This window comes from Narcine bancroftii, chromosome 2, assembly GCF_036971445.1.
Source record: "Narcine bancroftii isolate sNarBan1 chromosome 2, sNarBan1.hap1, whole genome shotgun sequence".
In the NCBI taxonomy this organism is placed as follows: domain Eukaryota; kingdom Metazoa; phylum Chordata; class Chondrichthyes; order Torpediniformes; family Narcinidae; genus Narcine; species Narcine bancroftii.
Window position 1 is genome coordinate 156,875,886 of NC_091470.1, and position 19,405 is coordinate 156,895,290.

Sequence of the window (19,405 nt, forward strand, 5' to 3'; positions counted from 1 at the left end):
TTAATAGCATTGTTGGAAGCATGCACAGAGATTTTTTTTTAAAAAGAGATTGATCAATATTTTGGGTGTTTTTTTATCCAATTCTGTTATATTAATTCTGTTATAGTTGAATGGTCTTCACTACTTCCTTCCCTCTTTCTTTTAACAGCCTGTGTTAAACAACCTCTGTGCTGCTTGGTTTGTTGGGCCTTTTAAAGATGTAAAATCCTTTCCACTCTCATTATGTTTATCCCATTTAATATTTTACACCACCAGCATATTGCGCTCTTTCGTGGAAACAGACCCAGTGTAGTCATTAAGAACCACACCTCCTCATTCTGTGACTGCTCTCTTCAGGTGTCTTTTCTAAACTATTGCATGGCTTGCCCACCCTTTTGCCTCTATCTATTATAACACATTAAAAATCTTCCATGGAATTTCATTAAAATGCCTGTGTAAACATGCCACGCAGAAATGGAACCTTCCTACCTGAGGTGGTGCCACAGTATCTCTTCTGGAGGGAGGGTTTTATTAAACAGACAACTTCATGTTCAAGTTTACTATCACCTGATTGTACTTATACAACCCGACGAAACAGTATCTCTCCAGAACACAGGGCATGCACAAAAGCACACCATACACAGTTCATAATGATTACCTAAATAATCAAAATAAATTTATAAAAATATTGGGGATGATTTTCATGGTTATACAATGCTGTTCATCAGTCTCATAGCCTGTGGGAAGAAGCTATTCCCAAGTCTGCCAGTTCTGATTTTGATGTTCCTGTCCCTTCTTTTTGTGGGTTGAAAATACCAGGCACTGGATGAAAAGGGTCTATAATTCCTTAAGCCCTCTCGTCAACTTAAAACAGTTCCATGGAAGGTATTTAATACATCATGTGTCCAACAGTGGAGTGACAAAATCATCCAACAGCTAAATTATGGCCAAAGGAATTTGCAATGAAAATATAGAAACAAGTAGGAATAAATCACAAAATTCTGCAGACCCCATGCTTGAAGTAAAAAACACAAAATGCTGGAGAAGCTCAGCTGGTCAAACAGGGTCCGTCATGTAGCAAATGTAGAGATACAGAACTGATATTAGGTAAAGATACATACTCGACGTTAGGTAAAGGTACATACTCGACATTAGGTAAAGATACACACTCGACGTTAGGTAAAGGTACATACTCGACCTTAGGTAAAGATACATACTCGACGTTAGGTAAAGGTACATACTCGACATTAGGTAAAGGTACATACTCGACCTTAGGTAAAGATACATACTCGACGTTAGGTAAAGGTACATTCTCGATATTAGGTAATGGTACATACTCGACCTTAGGTAAAGGTACATACTCGACGTTAGGTAAAGGTACATACTCGACGTTAGGTAAAGGTACATACTCCACCTTAGGTAAAGGTACATACTCGACGTCAGGTAAAGGTACATATTTGACGTTAGGTAAAGGTACATACTCGACGTTAGGTAAAGGTACATACTCGACGTCAGGTAAAGGTACATACTCGACATTAGGTAAAGGTACACACTCAATGTCAAGCCTGAAACATTTGCTATATAAAGGACACTGTTTGACCAGCTGAGTTTCTCTAGCATTTTGTATGTTTTACTTAAAACAAGGAGGAATGTACATTTAGATGGGATTATGCTGTTGTTATAAACTATTTTATCATGCACTATATGGGAGGTAGAATTACAGTTTGTATTGCCAACATGAATTAATTCTTTAAAGTAAGGTTAAAGGGAAAACAAAAGCAAGAAGAAAATTTCCAGACAAAAATGAAACAGAGTAGAAATGGAAACAATTAGTGATAGAAATTCACCGCCAGGTGTGCTTGTCTAATTGATATCATTTTACAAGAGTCTGTGAATATTTTGATGCTCATTATCATTCTTTGGAAATTATCTCCCACAGCATGAAACAAAAGCGGAGACTGACAAGAAGTCTAAAGAGAATGAATTGTGAGCAGAATAAAATGGGGCAACAGAATAAGAAACAAGGTAATGTGGGGTCCCATGTTTATACAGAACCTCTAGCCATTAATAAAAATAGAAAGGGAATGGAACACTGACTTGAGGGTCGGTGGGCAAGTTGAAAGCAAAGAGCAGGGGGAGATCATATTTGGACACCCTCTTCAGTTCAGTTCAGTGTGACATCCTCGTAAATTCCTTCAGACATCCATAGCCCCTTTCACACCTCCGATCACATCTGAGTTCACCCACCAACATTGCGGGTCAAGTCGCGCAAATTGCACAGTGTGAAATGACATAACCGGGCAGGGCGAGTAGATTTCAACCATGGAGGGAGCAAGTGTCAGAGCCTGGATGAGTTAACTCACTAATTGCCTTCTGGCGGTGCGAAAAAAACCTGTTCCTGAATTGTCACTGCTGGAGACGAGACCCCCACTCCCCCTTAAGATCCCGAGTTGCAGAATTACCTGCAAATAATGGTGCGGCGTGAAAGGCTCCTGGGGTCAGGTTGCCCTGAAAATATCTCTGTTTCCTCGGGGGTTGGAAGAGAGAAAGGGGCTTATGTTGCAATTTTTCTATTCCTCTGCATTTCTCAACATTTATAATACACTCACTGGCCTTGTTAATCACTAACACATGAAGTATTTCACATTTGTCTGGTTTGAACCTCATTTGCAAATTTCCAGTCCATTTGTTCAGTATTTTAACATATTTCCGGAGTCTGCAGCTTATCTTTTCACCTGCAACCATTTGTATCAGTGGCAGACTTCTTAATCCTAACCCATACATGTCAAATGACATCACCAAAAGCAAGGGGCCAGAAATTGGACCCATGGAATGCCGCAAGTACAGCTTCCTTCTTCAATAAAAGTGCCAAGTTGGCAGTCTCCCAGTTCTCTGGCACCATGTCGATAACATAATAGTTGTATGGCCTTCACTACTTCCTTCCCTCTTTCTTTTAACAGCCTGTGTTAAACACCCTCTGTGCCGCTTGGTTTGTTGGGCCTTTTAAAGATGTCAAATCCTTTCCTCTCTCATTTATCCCATTTAATATTTTACGCCACCAGCATATTGCGCTTTTTCGTGGAAACAGACCCAGTATAGTCGTTGAGAACCACACCTCCTCATTCTGTAACTGCTCTCTTCAGGTGTCATGCCAATTGGCATGGGCGACCACGTCTCTCCATCCATCACGGTCTCTGACCCTCCAAATTGTCGCTGTAGCCTCACTTTCTCTTTGAATGTTTCCACTACCCCAACAATTGTCAGAAATAATAGCATATCCACTTCTTCTCATTCCGTCAACACATCTGGCGGAGCCGTCAATGTAGAATTCATATCCTTCTCCCAGTGGAGTATCGCTAAGGTCTTCTCGGGTCTTGGTCTGAAGATCTGTCAACTCGACACAGTCGTGCTCCACCTCTCTCTCTGTTTCACTGCCGTATAAAAACTGAGCTGGGTTGCAGCTATTAATCTTTGCAAACTGTAGATCTTCTCCGACCATTAAAATGGTTTCATACTTTAATATGCGAGAATCAGTCAGCCATCGATGGGCAGTTTGTGTTAATAAAACACTCACAGAATGGGAGGTGTACACAGTCATCTTTCCTCCAAAAGTAAGTTTACGTGCTTCCTCTATCAACAGAGCAGCAGCCGCTACTCCCTGGATACACGTCGGCCATCCGCGAGACACTGGGTCCATCATTTTGGAAAGGAAAGCCACTGGGTGTCGCTGACCGCCTTTTTCCTGTGTTAAAACTCCCACAGCTGTTCCTTGGTTATGAGTGACAAATAGCTGGAAGGGCTGTTTTAAAGAGGGCAGAGTGAGTACTGGGGCTCGTGTCAGGCGATGCTTCAAGTCCTCGAACCATCCCTCCTCCTCCTGGGTCCATTTCAATGGATATTCATTTTCATTTGTCAGTTTTTCATACATAAACTTCACCAAAGCTGAGTAGTCCTCTATCCATAACCTACAGTAACCTAAGAGTCCCAGGAATTGTCTTATTTCCTTCTTATTACGGGGTAATGGCATTCTAGTGATTCCCGCAATCCGTTCAGGGGTAATCCGTTTCTGTCCTTTACTTATCTGGTGTCCCAGATATACCACAGTTCTCTCAACAAACTGTAACTTGTTCCTGGACACCCGTAGACCCTTTTTTCCCAGATAATTCAAGAGTCTAATTGTATCTCCCCTCATTTCTTGTTCCTTGGGTCCTGATAATAGTAAATCGTCCACATACTGCATTAGTTGGGAATCATCAGATTGTGGATAGTCCACCAGGATTTGTTCTAGCATTTGTCCAAACAGGTTCGGAGATTCAGTGAACCCTTGGGGCAATACAGTCCACCGAAACTGTCTCCGTCTACCTGTCCATGGATTTTCCCATTCAAACGCAAACATATCTCTACTTTCCTCTTCTAATGGACACGTCCAGAAGGCATCCTTCAAGTCGATAACACTAAACCACTCATGGTCTGGGGGAATCCGACTCATAATAGTATAGGGATTAGGCACCACTGGGTGGCGGGTCTGAACAATAGCATTCAAACTTCTTAGATCCTGAACTAGGCGATAGGATCCATCTGACTTTTTCACTGGGAGTATAGGGGTGTTATAAGGTGACATGCATTCTTCTAATAGTCCGTCTCGTATTAAAGTCTCAATTACCGGCTGTAGCCCTTTTCTCCCTTCCAAAGAAATAGGATACTGACGTTTCCTTACCGGCTGATGACCTGGTATTAATGTGACATGTAAAGGTGGGATGTCCAGACCTCCTCGATTTCCCTCCTTATACCAGACTCTCTCGTCAATCTGCCGTTCATCCTCTTCCTTTAAAGCGCAGAGGTGGACTCGCACTTCTCCGTCCACAGGGAGAGCACCCAAACCTAGGAGAGCCTGTAAGTCCCTTCCTAGGAGGTTAAATCCAGCCGACGGTAATAACAAGAGGTCTTGTACCCCTTCTCTTTCTTCCAGTTTCACTGTTACTTGGGGAATTATTGATACCATTCTGGGAGCCCCTTCTATCCCAGAAATTGTCAAATTACTTTTTACAGGCTCAGTTCCGATTGGCACAGTTATTACACTACTTCGTTCCGCTCCTGTGTCCACCATAAACACCACCTCTTCTCCCTTGGGACCAATTTTTAGTTTTACCAGGGGTTCCCTCTTATACTTGGTCCCTAACATTTGGAACCCCTGACACCCCTAATCTTCTTCCATAAGTTCGAGGGCACGCAATTCCCTCTTGTATCGGGGGCATTCCCTCTTAAAGTGTCCTTCCTCATTGCAGTAATAGCACTTAACGAACCTCCGGGGTCTTCCCTCTCTTGGATATCTTGGATTGTTTAGAGGAAGGTTTTGTTTTCTTTCCCCTCTGGATTCAGCATTCATTTGTCGGATAGTCTGTACCATAACCTTTGTCGCCCTCTTTTGATCTTCTTCTTCTCTCTGCACATATACTTTTTGCGCCTTTTTTAACAGGTCACTTAGGGGTTTTTCGCTCCAGTCCTCCTCCTTTTCTAGTTTCTTTCTAATGTCCTGCCATGATTTGGAAACAAATTCAATTCGAATAAGCTGTTCACCCATTGGTGTACTAGGGTCCACGCCCGCATACTGTTGGACATTCTTTCTCACCCTCTCCAAAAAATCAGTAGGGGACTCGTCTTTCCCCTGGTGGTTCCCAAATGCCTTGGTGAAATTGTGACCCTTTGGCACAGCCTCTCGTATCCCTTTAATTGTCCACTCTCTATATTGTCTCCTACTTGCCAATCCCTCGGGTGTTCGTTTGTCCCACCTGGGTTCATTTAAGGGATATTTTTGTTCATGGGGTCTGGGGTCCCCAGGTTGTTCATATTCCCACATGAGGAGGGCAGCCCGTCGAATCATCTGCCTCTCCTGGGGTGAGAATAATGTTCCCATTATTGCCTGCATCTCTTCCCACGTATATGTGTTCGGTCCCAGGAATTGGTCGAGCTGTTCAGCCAGTCCTATGGGATCTTCTAATAACTTTTTCATTTCTTTCTTAAATCCCCGCACCTCTGTACTAGTTAGGGGAACATTCACATATCCCGTTCCCCCTCCCGGTCCTCCCATAGGAACTTCCCTCAGGGGATTTAGGCTTATTGAAAATTTTGATGGTCCTGGACCAGTCTGGGATCTTGTCCAGGGTCGGTTTACCGGTGGAAGTTTAGGGTCCGACTCCCTTAATTCATCCTTTTTTTCCCGGCCCCTTTCGGGGCAATCAGATTCATCACCTTTCCCCTCCGGTAATGAGCTTTCCTCGGGCGCAGTAGGCACCGGGGGAATATAAGGAGGGGGAAGGTTGTCCAGAGGTTCCCATTTCTTTTCTCCCGCTACCCTCAATTTAAAACATTTTGTTAAGGATCCTGGCCAGGGAACCCAACAAAATGCATACGCCGACTCTTCTTGATTCACCTTTGGTCTCGAATTTACATATATGTTTAATGCTTGTCTAACCCAATCCTCATCAGATCCAAATTTCGGCCACCAGACCGAGGAACCTTTAATAGGTTGTTTCGACCAAAGGAGACAATATTGGACCATCTTTTTCTTGTTTTTGCCTCGATATCTTTTACTATCCCAATTTTCAAACATTCTCCCCAAAGGGCTGTCAAGGGGAACTCCCAGGAATTGTCCTGAATTTTCAGATGAGCCCTTAGATTTTGATCCTCCCATTTTCCCACCTAGATCTGTTTATCGTTGCTGAGGACCCTCTCGTTCTGGACCCTACTCCCTTCTTCTCAGACGCCTCGTCGGAGGTACTGTCCCTCCTTCGGTTACCGCTGAGGTTTCCCTGGGGTTGACCCCTCTCTTCTCGGCACTTCGTCGGAGGTGCTGTCCCTCCTTCGGTTACCGCCGAGGTTTCCCTGGGGTCTATCCTAGAGTCCCACGACAGGGTCCTCACACCACGACAAAAGCTCTATACCTGATCTATTACGTTAGGTTTTTTATCCAAACAGGTGTATCCCGTTACACCTGTTACCCAATCCCCACACCACAATCGTAAGTCGTCACTTACCGGTGTCTTCCCGGGGATTGAACCGTCACCCTTCTCCTCTCCGTCTTGTCGTGTCACCTTGTCCGGATACCACTCGCTCAAGCCGCCCGAAGCGACGAGCAAGGGACTAGGTGCCGCTGAACTCAGCGGGGTGCACCGCCTCCGATGTCCCTCTTCTCGCCTCCCCTCACGGCCGGAGTGTAGATCCCGGACGAGTCCCCATTTGTCAGAAATAAAACTTCTCACACATGAGTCTCTTTAAAACTGATGACACGACAAGCTTTATTTACAAGTCTGCAGAGTTGGACTCAACTGGCTTCTCACCAGTTAAGCCCCGATACATACAGTGCATTGATTTTTATACCCTTATTGTTTGCCCTTCCCCTTCTTATTAATACTGTTTTAATTGGTTAGTATTGCAAAAGCATTCTAAGTACAACTGCATTTTTAATTATCACGTTCGTTACGTACGCTGCGAACTCTACATACACTAAATTCTGTTTCTCACCCTTCTTATCAATCTTTTGTCTCCTGCATGTCTCTCACTATGACCATGAAAAGATATGTTTAAAAAAACATATCCAGCAGAACCTTTTGTCCTTGGCTGCTAGTAAACTCCCTGTCCGTTCTGGCTTCCCTGTTTATGATTAATCATCACATTTTAACAAGTCATTTTAACCTAAATTTTCTATATAACAACAATGATGCACTTTCATGTGACTGTCCTTGTCCAATTTCCCGAATGATGCTAAAAATAACAATGGTGAAATTGTCCTTTTTTCTCACTGGTCTTTGTCCTTTTCCATTACTGTGCTGCACCCATTCTTATTTTAGTCTCAGTGAAGGGTCCCAACCCAAAACACTGACTGACCATTTCTCCCTTTGCCAGACCAGCTGAGTCCCTCCAGCTTCTCATTGATTGTACCCCCAGGCTGTAAACCAGTGACTATTTAAGATTCCGAATAAGTCGCAATACATGCTTTTGTTTTGGGTGTTATTGAAAGCATAGTAGTGCACGTGGAGCATCACAATTCAATGAAGCAACACTCAAGAAGCTGGAGGAACTCAGTGGGTCATTGATGTGCGGGGAGGGAAAAGTTTGGTGGGTTCAAAGAGCAATGAGTCTGGACACAGGCTGGACATATGAAGGGTCTTTATTAAACATTAAACATATGTAAGGGGATCACACCAGAGATAACACACCAGTCACATTGGACTTAACACTACCAATACTAGCAACTGTGTACAGACTTACACAACCAAGGATTACAATACGCTACCCTCTGTTCCTTGACTAATGTGGGCACAGTTCCAATGTTACAGCCGCAATCTCTGTGTAGTGCACACTTTACTAACGACCCCTCCAGCGTTGTCCACAGTTCACGACTTGGAGTGGAGCAGGGTTCATCTCAGGACTGAAGAGCAAAAGAGGGAGCTACTGCATGTGGTAGTTCAGTAAGCTTAAGTACCCAGCCCAGGTAATCACTAAGTGATTAAAACTGGCCAATGGTCAGGTACGCATCAATGGGTGAGAGGAGTCTAACCTTAATTGACAGAGGCTGAGATTTCTGACTAGGTTCCAGACAGAGAGGTCAAGTGACCCTCCGCAATTCACCTTCCAACCAGGTTCCAGACGGAGAGGCCACATGACCCTCCACAATCCACATTACAGTCAGGGAGCATCCATGGAAAGAAGAAGACAGATTTTGACCCAAGGCTTCGGCTGTCTACTGCCTTCCATGGATATTACCAGACCTGGAAAGTTCCTCTGGCATTTTGTGTGTTCTTCCAGTTTTCCAGCATCTGTCTTTCTGGTTTGTCATTACAATTAAATTATTTTTATTTTAAATTCTGCCAGAACAGTCATGTTCAGTGTTTGCAAGATGGCCCGAGGGGAAAATCTCCAGAATTTGATGCTCTGTCAAGCATTTATTGCATTTATTTTTTTTAAAATTAAACAGATATGAAGAGAAGTATTCTGCCCATCACAATTTTTCATAATATGGAACAATTTCCTCAGTAACAATATTCAAGCTCAGAGACATCTGGTCAGCCTTTAAACTATCAGAAGATCCAGGACTGATACAGGACTGTATTTGCAGTTATATTTAAACAGATTGCAATTGATGCCCTATACATGAGTGAGTGAATCATGATTAGAAACATGATGGGAGGAGAGATATAGCCACATCTGACAGACCTCTTGTCTTTATTCCCTTGTTAATTCAGATGGGGAATGGTAATAATTTAGGTGAAATATAATCAGAGAATTACTTATGCTCTGTCAAAATTGTGAGGAATTTAGCCTGTAATGACTGTACGTCATTCCCTGGCTCATAAGGATGCTGATATTTCACTTTGTTGAGACACCAATGGTATCAGGTCTGGATCAAAATGCTCCACCTTGATTTTTGGTCAGAATGGTGTGGGTTGAGATACTGACCAGAGGCCTGAGCACTAACTTCAAAGCAAATACTCTGGTGATTTAAGGAGAGAGTGCGGCTTTGTCAGAGGTGTGCTCTTTTGAATGGGCGTTAAAGCACATCTCCTCTGCTCTCTAATGTCACAATATAATGGATTTGATCACATGATTTCCAAAGGACAGGAAAAGCGCAATATAATACAAAAGAAATTGCAGCAGGTGCTAGAAATGGGAAATGCTCCGCGGGTTAGAGAGCATCTGTGGAGAGCTGGTGCTTCAGGTCAATTCCCAGGTGAATAGTTTTTCACTTACCAATCCTTAACTGATACAGAAGTTGGGACACAGGCTCACGGACCTATGCAGCATAAGAAACAGGCTCTGTGGCCCAACTCATCCATACTGACCAGGTTTTCGAACTGAGTTACCATATATTTTGGCGTATGTCGACCAGTGTATAAGTCTACTCCATTTTTCATCCTCATTTTATGGTATATCTAACATATAAATCGACCCCAATTTTTGGGATGCCTGAGTTGGCCCGTTGACCGGCGTATACATTGACCCCATTGATCGCGCAGATTGATCTGCTGGACATTGGCTGGAGGTGATTGCTATCACGGAGGGTCCATTAACACAATGCAACTTGCAACAAAAGTATGAAGCGAGTTTTAAATTGAAAGGTGATAGAAAAAAATGGTCAAGAAAACCAATAACTGGGCTGCTGCAAGAAAATTTGACGTATATGAGAAGTTGGTTTGAGATTGGGAGAAGAAAGAAAAGACTTTATGAAACATACCAAAGAGGCACTCATTGGCCAAAGTTGGAAAATCACATCGCAGCAAGGTTTCTACATAGTCATCCAAAATAAAATAAGAACATTTGCACTGCAATGGGCCAAGTCGCATCCAGACCTCAGTGAAAATTTTGAAGCTACAGTTGGCTGGTGCAATCAGGAAAAATCTGGTATTTCAACAAAAGACAAAAATTTCACAGGAACTACCAAAGGATCTTGATCATAAAGTTGTAAGTTTTCATCAGTTTATTATATGGAACCGGTAGAAACTCCAGTTTGCATTGGCAAATATCAGAAACATGGACGAAACCCCCCATGAATTTTGACATGACAGGCAATAGAATGGTGGAATAGAAAGGTATTGAAACTGTGCAAACCAGAAGGCTATGAAAGGATCGTGGTGTTATCATGAATGGCCGACGGGACAAAGTTAAGACCCAAGGTAATCTTCAAATGCAAAATTAAATCAAAAATAAAATTCCCTCCGGCTATTTTTGGACATTTCCATGAAAACGGATTGATGGATGAAAATGATGCAAAACTATGGATAGACAATGTGTGGAACAGGTGGGCAGGGGGTTTACACAAAGAACAGAGTTTTTTGTTCTGGGATATGTTTTGTAGCCATTTAACTGAGAAGACGAAAAGTAGATTAGCACAACATAATGCCAACATGACGGTTATCCTGGGTGGTTTGACATCTATATTGCAACCTCTTGATGTTTCCTTAAGCAAGCCATTCAAAGACCATGTGTGCGAGGAATGAAATACATGGATGTTGAGTGCAGAAAAGTTGTTTACAAAAGGTGGGGCAATGCATGTTGCATCACTTGATGTGCTGTGTAACTTCGTGGTCAAGCCACGGGAAAAAGTTAGTGATAAAATCATTTAAAAAGTGTGGTATCTCTTGTGCAATTGATGACACGGAAGGTGATTTATTGTGGGCCACTAACGACAAAGCTGAAACTGCCTCATCAGATATAGATTGGGACCCATATGACGACTGTTTAAACAGTGAGCGTATGGATGTGCTTGCCGCTATATTTGCTTCGGACGATGATGGCGAAAGTGATTTTGAAGGGTTCTAAACGCATGGTTGTTTTCAATAAAAATCTCAATGAAAATGTGTCGCAGTCGGGTTTTTTGTTGTGGTTTTTCTTGGACCAACTTGTATGCCAGATCAGCGCAGTTTGAATTTTGAGCTGAATTTAAGGTCTCAAAAGTCGACCCCCCCCCCCACCTTTTTTGAGTTTTTTTGGGTCTCGACTTACACGCCAAAATATATGGTCCCATTTTCTTGGATTTGGTCCCTCTAAATCTTTCCTATCCACCTACCTACCTGTTGAAATTTCTTTTAAATGTGATAATTGTCTCTCCCTCTACCAATTCCTCTGGCAGCTCGTTTTATCCATGCACCAATCTCTGGGTTTACAAGGTGCCTCTCAGATTCCCTTTAAATCTTTCCCTTCCCCTCTTACTTTAAACAGATCGCCTCTAGCTGTAGACTCCTCTACACTTGGAAAAAGACTGTGACCATTCTTTATCTTAGCCCCTCAAGATTTTCACCACCCCTCAGACTCCTCCACTCCGGGGAAAAAGTTCCAGCCTATACAGCCTCATATAACTCAAGCACTACATTCCCAGTAACATCCTTTCTGCATCCTTTCTAGCTTAAGGATAAATCATAGATGGTGTATGATGCTTATTTGTTAAAATAGCACTTAAAATTCTCAAAGTATTATTCAGCCAAAATATTTTTGGTATAAATATTTAAAATATCTATTCACCTTACTCCTTTGTTCATGTCTGCTTTGAGTTTGTCAATGTTAGTACAATATATAACAATGCAAATTGTTAAAAACATGTAAAAGGAATAAATGTTGTCTGCTGAAATCTAGAGAGTGATCCTTCCTTCACTTGGACTTTAATGAAGATCAAACAATTAATTGCCAGTCACAAGTGCAATGAACAGTTCAGAACCAGGTTTGAGTTTGTTGAATTTTTGGTACTGATTGTATGGCTCTCCCAGGCCTCAGAAATCTGGCAGCTAAAACAAGGGAGGCCTGATTTCAGAGAATACTCCACACATGTCCAGCCTTGACCTTGATAGTTAAGAAGGAGAATCAGAATTTATTGTCATGAACATGTCACAAAATTAATTGTTTTGCAGCAGCGTCACGGGGCAAATGTTGCTATAAATTACATTTAAAAAATAAATTAGTGTAAAAGAAGAGAAATTGAGGTAGTGTCCGTGGTTCATTGTCCACTCAGAAATCTGATGACAGAGCGGAAGAAGCTATTTTTATATCTTTGGGTGTTCATCTTCAGGCTCCTTTCCTGGTGGCAGCAGTGAGAAGAGGGTGGTGAGGGCCCTTGAGGATAGAGGCTACTTTCTTAAGATAATGCCTTCTGCAGATGTCCTCGATGTCCCGATGCCTGTGCTGGCTGAGCTGAGATAAATGCCGCTACTGCTTTGTGGTCAAGGGGAGAGGAAAGGCATTGTTGTAATCCACTGCAGGTAGACACAAGACTACATTATTCTATTACTGAGTGGAAATAGCCTCTCAATACTGAGCAGATTAGGAGTCACAACACCATTCAATCATTGGATAAGCACATTGACATTCTGCAATTGTTAGAAAGCAGTATGGATATGTTACAAGATTAACCTGATATTTATTGAATGGTACAATAAAGTGCTTGATCAGCGGATGTCACAAGGCCATAGAGTTGCCAATCAACATCGGCTAACTTAATAGGAAAAGATTTAATAGGTTTGCTGCCTGCAAACAGTGTAACCAAGAATTAGCCTTGATCTCCAATTCACATTGGCTATACTATGAGACCCACACTAAAGCAATGGCAGCATGATTAGTGTAGCAGTTAGCATAACGCTATAATACCTAGTGTCGCTGAGAATATTCTCCCAGAATCACAGTGCGGCTTTCGCGCTAACAGAGGAACCACTGACATGGTCTTTGCCCTCAGACAGCTCCAAGAAAAGTGTAGAGAACAAAACAAAGGACTCTACATCACCTTTGTTGACCTCACCAAAGCCTTCGACACCGTGAGCAGGAAAGGGCTTTGGCAAATACTAGAGCGCATCGGATGTCCCCCAAAGTTCCTCAACATGATTATCCAACTGCACGAAAACCAACAAGGTCGGGTCAGATACAGCAATGAGCTCTCTGAACCCTTCTCCATTAACAATGGCGTGAAGCAAGGCTGTGTTCTCGCACCAACCCTCTTTTCAATCTTCTTCAGCATGATGCTGAACCAAGCCATGAAAGACCCCAACAATGAAGACGCTGTTTACATCCGGTACCGCACAGATGGCAGTCTCTTCAATCTGAGGCGCCTGCAAGCTCACACCAAGACACAAGAGAAACTTGTCCGTGAACTACTCTTTGCAGATGATGCCGCTTTAGTTGCCCATTCAGAGCCAGCTCTTCAGCGCTTGACGTCCTGCTTTGCGGAAACTGCCAAAATGTTTGGCCTGGAAGTCAGCCTGAAGAAAACTGAGGTCCTCCATCAGCCAGCTCCCCACCATGACTACCAGCCCCCCCACATCTCCATCGGGCACACAAAACTCAAAACGGTCAACCAGTTTACCTATCTCGGCTGCACCATTTCATCAGATGCAAGGATCGACAATGAGATAGACAACAGACTCGCCAAGGCAAATAGCGCCTTTGGAAGACTACACAAAAGAGTCTGGAAAAACAACCAACTGAAAAACCTCACAAAGATAAGCGTATACAGAGCCGTTGTCATACCCACACTCCTGTTCGGCTCCGAATCATGGGTCCTCTACCGGCACCACCTACGGCTCCTAGAACGCTTCCACCAGCGTTGTCTCCGCTCCATCCTCAACATCCATTGGAGCGCTCACACCCCTAACGTCGAGGTACTCGAGATGGCAGAGGTCGACAGCATCGAGTCCACGCTGCTGAAGATCCAGCTGCGCTGGATGGGTCACGTCTCCAGAATGGAGGACCATCGCCTTCCCAAGATCGTATTATATGGCGAGCTCTCCACTGGCCACCGTGACAGAGGTGCACCAAAGAAAAGGTACAAGGACTGCCTAAAGAAATCTCTTGGTGCCTGCCACATTGACCACCGCCAGTGGGCTGATAACGCCTCAAACCGTGCATCTTGGCGCCTCACAGTTTGGCGGGCAGCAGCCTCCTTTGAAGAAGACCGCAGAGCCCACCTCACTGACAAAAGGCAAAGGAGGAAAAACCCAACACCCAACCCCAACCAACCAATTTTCCCTTGCAACCGCTGCAATCGTGTCTGCCTGTCCCGCATCGGACTGGTCAGCCACAAACGAGCCTGCAGCTGACGTGGACTTTTTACCCCCTCCATAAATCTTCGTCCGCGAAGCCAAGCCAAAGAAAAAAATTATGGCGCCAGTGACCCAGGTTCAAATCTGGCACCATCTGTAAGGAGTTTGTACATTCTCCCTGTGAGCTGCATGGGTTTTCCCCCGGGTGCTCTGGTTTCCTCCACCCCTCCAAAACATATGGGATTGAGGCTCATTTCAGGTTTAAATATCCGGAATTGGCTTCTACCATACTTCTTCAAGAGCTCAGGCCAAAAGGGCTCAGGATCGATCGTTGATTAGACATCTTTATCTCACATGGACACTGCGAGACCTGCTGAGTTCCTCCAGCACTTTTGTGTTTTCTCACAGCATCTACAGACCTCCATGTTTTACTTCTTACAATACTTTTTTTTTAAATGGGCTGTATTAGAATCTGCACATTGCCTCAAACTAAATAACTAGGTGTAGCTCCTTACTTCACAAATAAATTAATACGTCATCCCACAATGAATAACCAAACAATAACCGGGATTTATATTGCAACTTTAACGTAATGAAACAGGTGACAAAATATTAGATACAAATTCAAAAGAGATACTGATCTGAAAATTGCATGAGGCCACAGAGAGAACATACACAAGTAACACCTAAGGTCAGGATTGAGCCCTGGTCTCTGGAACATTGAGGCTTTGGCTTCTTCAAGCTGTGCTCCATGTCACCTTGGGGCAAATGCATTTGAGCGGAAAATAATGGAGAGAATATGTTTCCCATCCATTCAATCCTTTTTATTCTGCTTCTGTTATTAATAATCCTTACATTAATTAGTGCTAGGTTACAAATTAAAGCAATCGTATTTATAATGTGGAATTATATTTGAATTATATTTTTATATTTGGAAATACAGAGTATCTGGCAGTGGTATTGAAGTCTGTTTATTTGTGTCATTGAAGATATTGATTCAAAAATCTCAGTAAAACACAGAAATGCTGGACGAACTCAGCAGGCCATGCAGCGCCCAGAGGAGGTAAAGATATGTAACCAGAGTTTCAGGCCTGAGCCCTTCGTCAATGTACGTTGTTTTTACTACAATCTTAGCGCCCGCAGACTTTTATGTTTCACTTGATATATATAGTCCAGCAACAAGCTGGTTCCAAGTCACATGACCTTTGAATACTTATTTTCAAGAACATATAAATTGCATTTAGAGAGAAGATGCCTCTTTTTTTTTCCTGTGAGTTCATCAGATAGATGTAACAGTCGCAGTCCATCATTTATTCCGAACAGCTGTCTGAAAGATACAATTCTGCGGAAGAATTATGATTTGAAAGATGAGAACATGACTTCAAACTGCATCAGCAGAGAAGGCCCTTGGAAAGAAAAGGTCCAGAAAGAGTTCTGCAAACTAAACACAATGAGCACAAGATGAGAATATTTAATCTGCACCTTGGATCTAAATTACTGTAGATAGAAAATGTATTGAAGATTGGGAGTGAAATGAAATAGTTATTATTGCATAAAATGGAATGAAAAGAATTGATTGAAATGACCTCAGCAACTGGGAATATTTTTCAGGTGAATGGAATCAATCTAATGTGTAGGCAAAGTTGTGTTGTGCAACTTAGTGACATTAATCATCTGGGCATAAATCACCCAGAGATACCAAACTATGTTCAAATGAAAGGTAGGAACTTTTAAATTCATTTTTTTTGGGGGGGGGGATTCTGAATCCTATTGGCAAGGCCATCATTCATTGCCCGTCCCTAAATGTCCTTGAGGGTCTTCATCCGGTGAGTTGTTTCCACAATGGGGAGGAGTTCCACAGATGTCTATCCTTCTCATTTCAGGCAGGTACTGTGGCCTTCACTGTGCCATCCTAGCCTTTGTCCGGCTGAGGGAAAATGTTTTCACGGGTTAGCGTAGGAAGTAGCACAATGTTGTTACTGCGCCAGTAACCCAGGTTCAAATCTGGTGCTCTTTGTAGGGAGTTTTATTGCTTTCCCTGTGATGGCATGGGTTTCCTCCAGTCTCCTCCATGTTCCAAAGATGTACGGGGTTAGTGGGTTGATTGGTCACATGGGTGCAATTAGAAGGCTCTAGCGCTATCAACCACATTAGACTGAGAGTTGTGATTAATAGGCTTTAATCACTTTAAGATATCAGCACATCTCATATGTTGCTGGCCTGGTACTGAGGGAGGAGTTTAGGTGTAACAGCCTTTATGAGGACATCTGTGGGGAGGAGTTACAGGAGCAGGGGGCAGGCCAGATTATACAGTACATACAGACAGACAGTGCTAATAGCTATACAGTGGTTGCACCACAGAGTCATGGGCTTGTAGGCTGGAAGGGCCTGTTACTGTGCTGTGTAATATTACATGAAATGTGCTTTAGTCTGCCATGAGTTAGACAGGTTTGCCATAAGCAGAAATTGGCAGGCTCTTCTTACAGTCAGAGAAAAAGAAGCAAAAGGGAGTTCCCCCCCCCCACCCCCCCACCACCACAGGATACCTGAGTGTCCATGGATTCGCCTCCAGCACTCCCGCAGCCTCCGCAGCAACACAGCCTTCAGTTCATCAGCAACCCAATCTCCAGATCTGAACTCTAACATGATCAGGCAGCCTTCAGCACTATTGACACTCTCTCGCATCTAGGATCCGATACCTGGTACCCCTTCAGCCAGTCTTGATTCAGTCCACAGTCCGCAGCCTGGTGTGAGTCCTTTGACCGCGGTCGCCATCAGCCTGCAAAAGCCCTCAATGGTCCGCCACCGTGGTCACCAACCCGTAGGGTTGTCCCCTCTGTTTCTCCTCAAATGGCTGGTGGTGGTTGGGGGGGGGGGCACCGTTGCCTGGTGCCCTGTGCCAGTTCTCTGCCTCCCCAGAGTCTGCAGTCCCTCAAGGCTGCTGCCATCTTGGGCCCAGACCCCATGGTCACAGGATTTTAAAATAAACCACCACTGGCTCCTTCAACAAGACTGGGCGGTAAAACCCTGCAGAGGAGCACTCTGTCTCCTCTCTAAGCTCCCCGCGGGTCTGCACCAGCGGTAGTGCTATCATTGCAGAAACACTAGCTACACTGCCATTCACTGAGCATTAGAGCCTGAAACAATTAAGCCCAAATTTACCAGCACACCAGAAATAACACGATCCAATCAGATGATAGCAATGAACAGCATTAAAACTATGATTAACAACGCACAGCCTATCAATGCATCAAAATGCTCTGCAAGATAAAGCAGCTCTGTCGGGTGATTTGAGAATGTAGCAGAGATGAATTAAAAAGATTGCAGAGATACTTCTGGGCATTCAGTATGGTATGTAGGCAATGCCAATTAATTTTTCAATGTGAAAAGTTGGTTTAGAAATACTATCAAATCTATGAATAGATCTTATCAGTCTTTTGCCCACATGTCCTTTCATATTGAGATTAAAGAATGAAATGTCTGGCATCCAAAATATTCAACAGTAATTACAAACTTGGTACTTAAATTTGGGCTAAATGCTCGCACGTCACATCGTGAACTTTTTAGTTCATGAGAGATATCAGCTGATGGAAACGATTAACAATGTACAATGAAAAAGGTTTTGAGAAAAGATTCAGAGTTAACAAGAGCACATAATTCCTCAGTATTTTCTCCAACATTTTACGTAATCTATTAAAATGCATGTTGTAAAATAAACTATATGTCAATGTGCTTCATCTATAAAATTTTAATCAATCGCACATTTTTGTCCATTTCCCCCATTATAAATTATTCCTTATAATGCCTCTCCAAAATTGTCCTTCTCTAATTGTTCCCAACTCCTGTTAGAGATGGCATTTTTTAACCTTATTTTTTAATCTGGGGCGGCACGGTTGATGTAACGGTTAGCGCGATGCCTTTACAGCGCCAGCGATCGGAGCCAGGGTTCGAATCCCGCACTGTTTGTAAGCAGTTTGTACATTCTCCCTGTGTCTGCATGGGTTTTCCCAGGGGGTTCTGGTTTTCTCCCGCTGTTCAAAATGTACCAGGGGGTGTAGATTAATTGGGTGTAAATTGGGTGGCACGGACCTGTTACCATGTATGTATATATGTCAAAATCTAAATAAAATCTCTCTGTTTCTTACATTCATGAAGGAACATTACCAGGGAAGTGTGGCAAAATGAAGGGAGACCACTCTATTCCCAAATGCCTGCCCAATGCGACGATCTGCCCCAAGAGATCCAAGTGCATTTCCAAGTTCAGATTCATTACCAGGGATTTTACTCTGAATTAAATTTTCCCCAACTGTGAATATATACACAATTTGTAATATTTACTTTCACTTTTGGTAATAAAAATGTGAATCTTTCTTCATTTTCTGCATTGCTTTGCTATGCTCCCCATAATAATTACAGAAAGACAAGAAATAGAATGAATGACTTTAATAACTCTTGTATTGGTCTGCGTAATCTTTAATCATCAATATTTTCCCTTGAAATTAATGTCTGCAATTTCAAGAAATGAATCCATGTTAATCCTGTGCTCAGTGATTCTTCACCTGTGTTCTCTTTTCTTCTTCCGTGTGTGTTTGGGTGGTTGCCTTGTGACTTTTCCCTGACAGCTCACCCAGGCTGAATGAGCCATAATCCCTGCTTCATGCCTCTGGTCTGTGACCTTTATCAATATCTTTATCAACATAAGATTTGAACAACGTTCTCTGGTCCTTGCTGTAAAACATGCAAATGCACAACCAGACATAATACACAAGCAATAATACATACACAGGACAAATGTACACGCTTAAAAATAAATAAATAGATAGACGTTGTTATGTGAATATTAGAGTCTCGAACGGTTAGTGCGAACAGGTCCTTTGGTTGTTCAGCTTTCTCACTGCCTGTTGGAAGGA

At 43.0% G+C, this 19,405-nt stretch overlaps 1 long non-coding RNA gene across 1 annotated transcript; it reads left to right on the forward strand.

Moving 5' to 3' along the window:
- Positions 1–1,917: 1,917 nt before the first annotated feature.
- On the forward strand, positions 1,918–18,865 carry LOC138754474 (uncharacterized). The gene is made up of 2 exons (XR_011351787.1): positions 1,918–2,004; positions 18,651–18,865. It is a non-coding gene; the product is annotated as an uncharacterized lncRNA (long non-coding RNA).
- Positions 18,866–19,405: the final 540 nt, after the last annotated feature.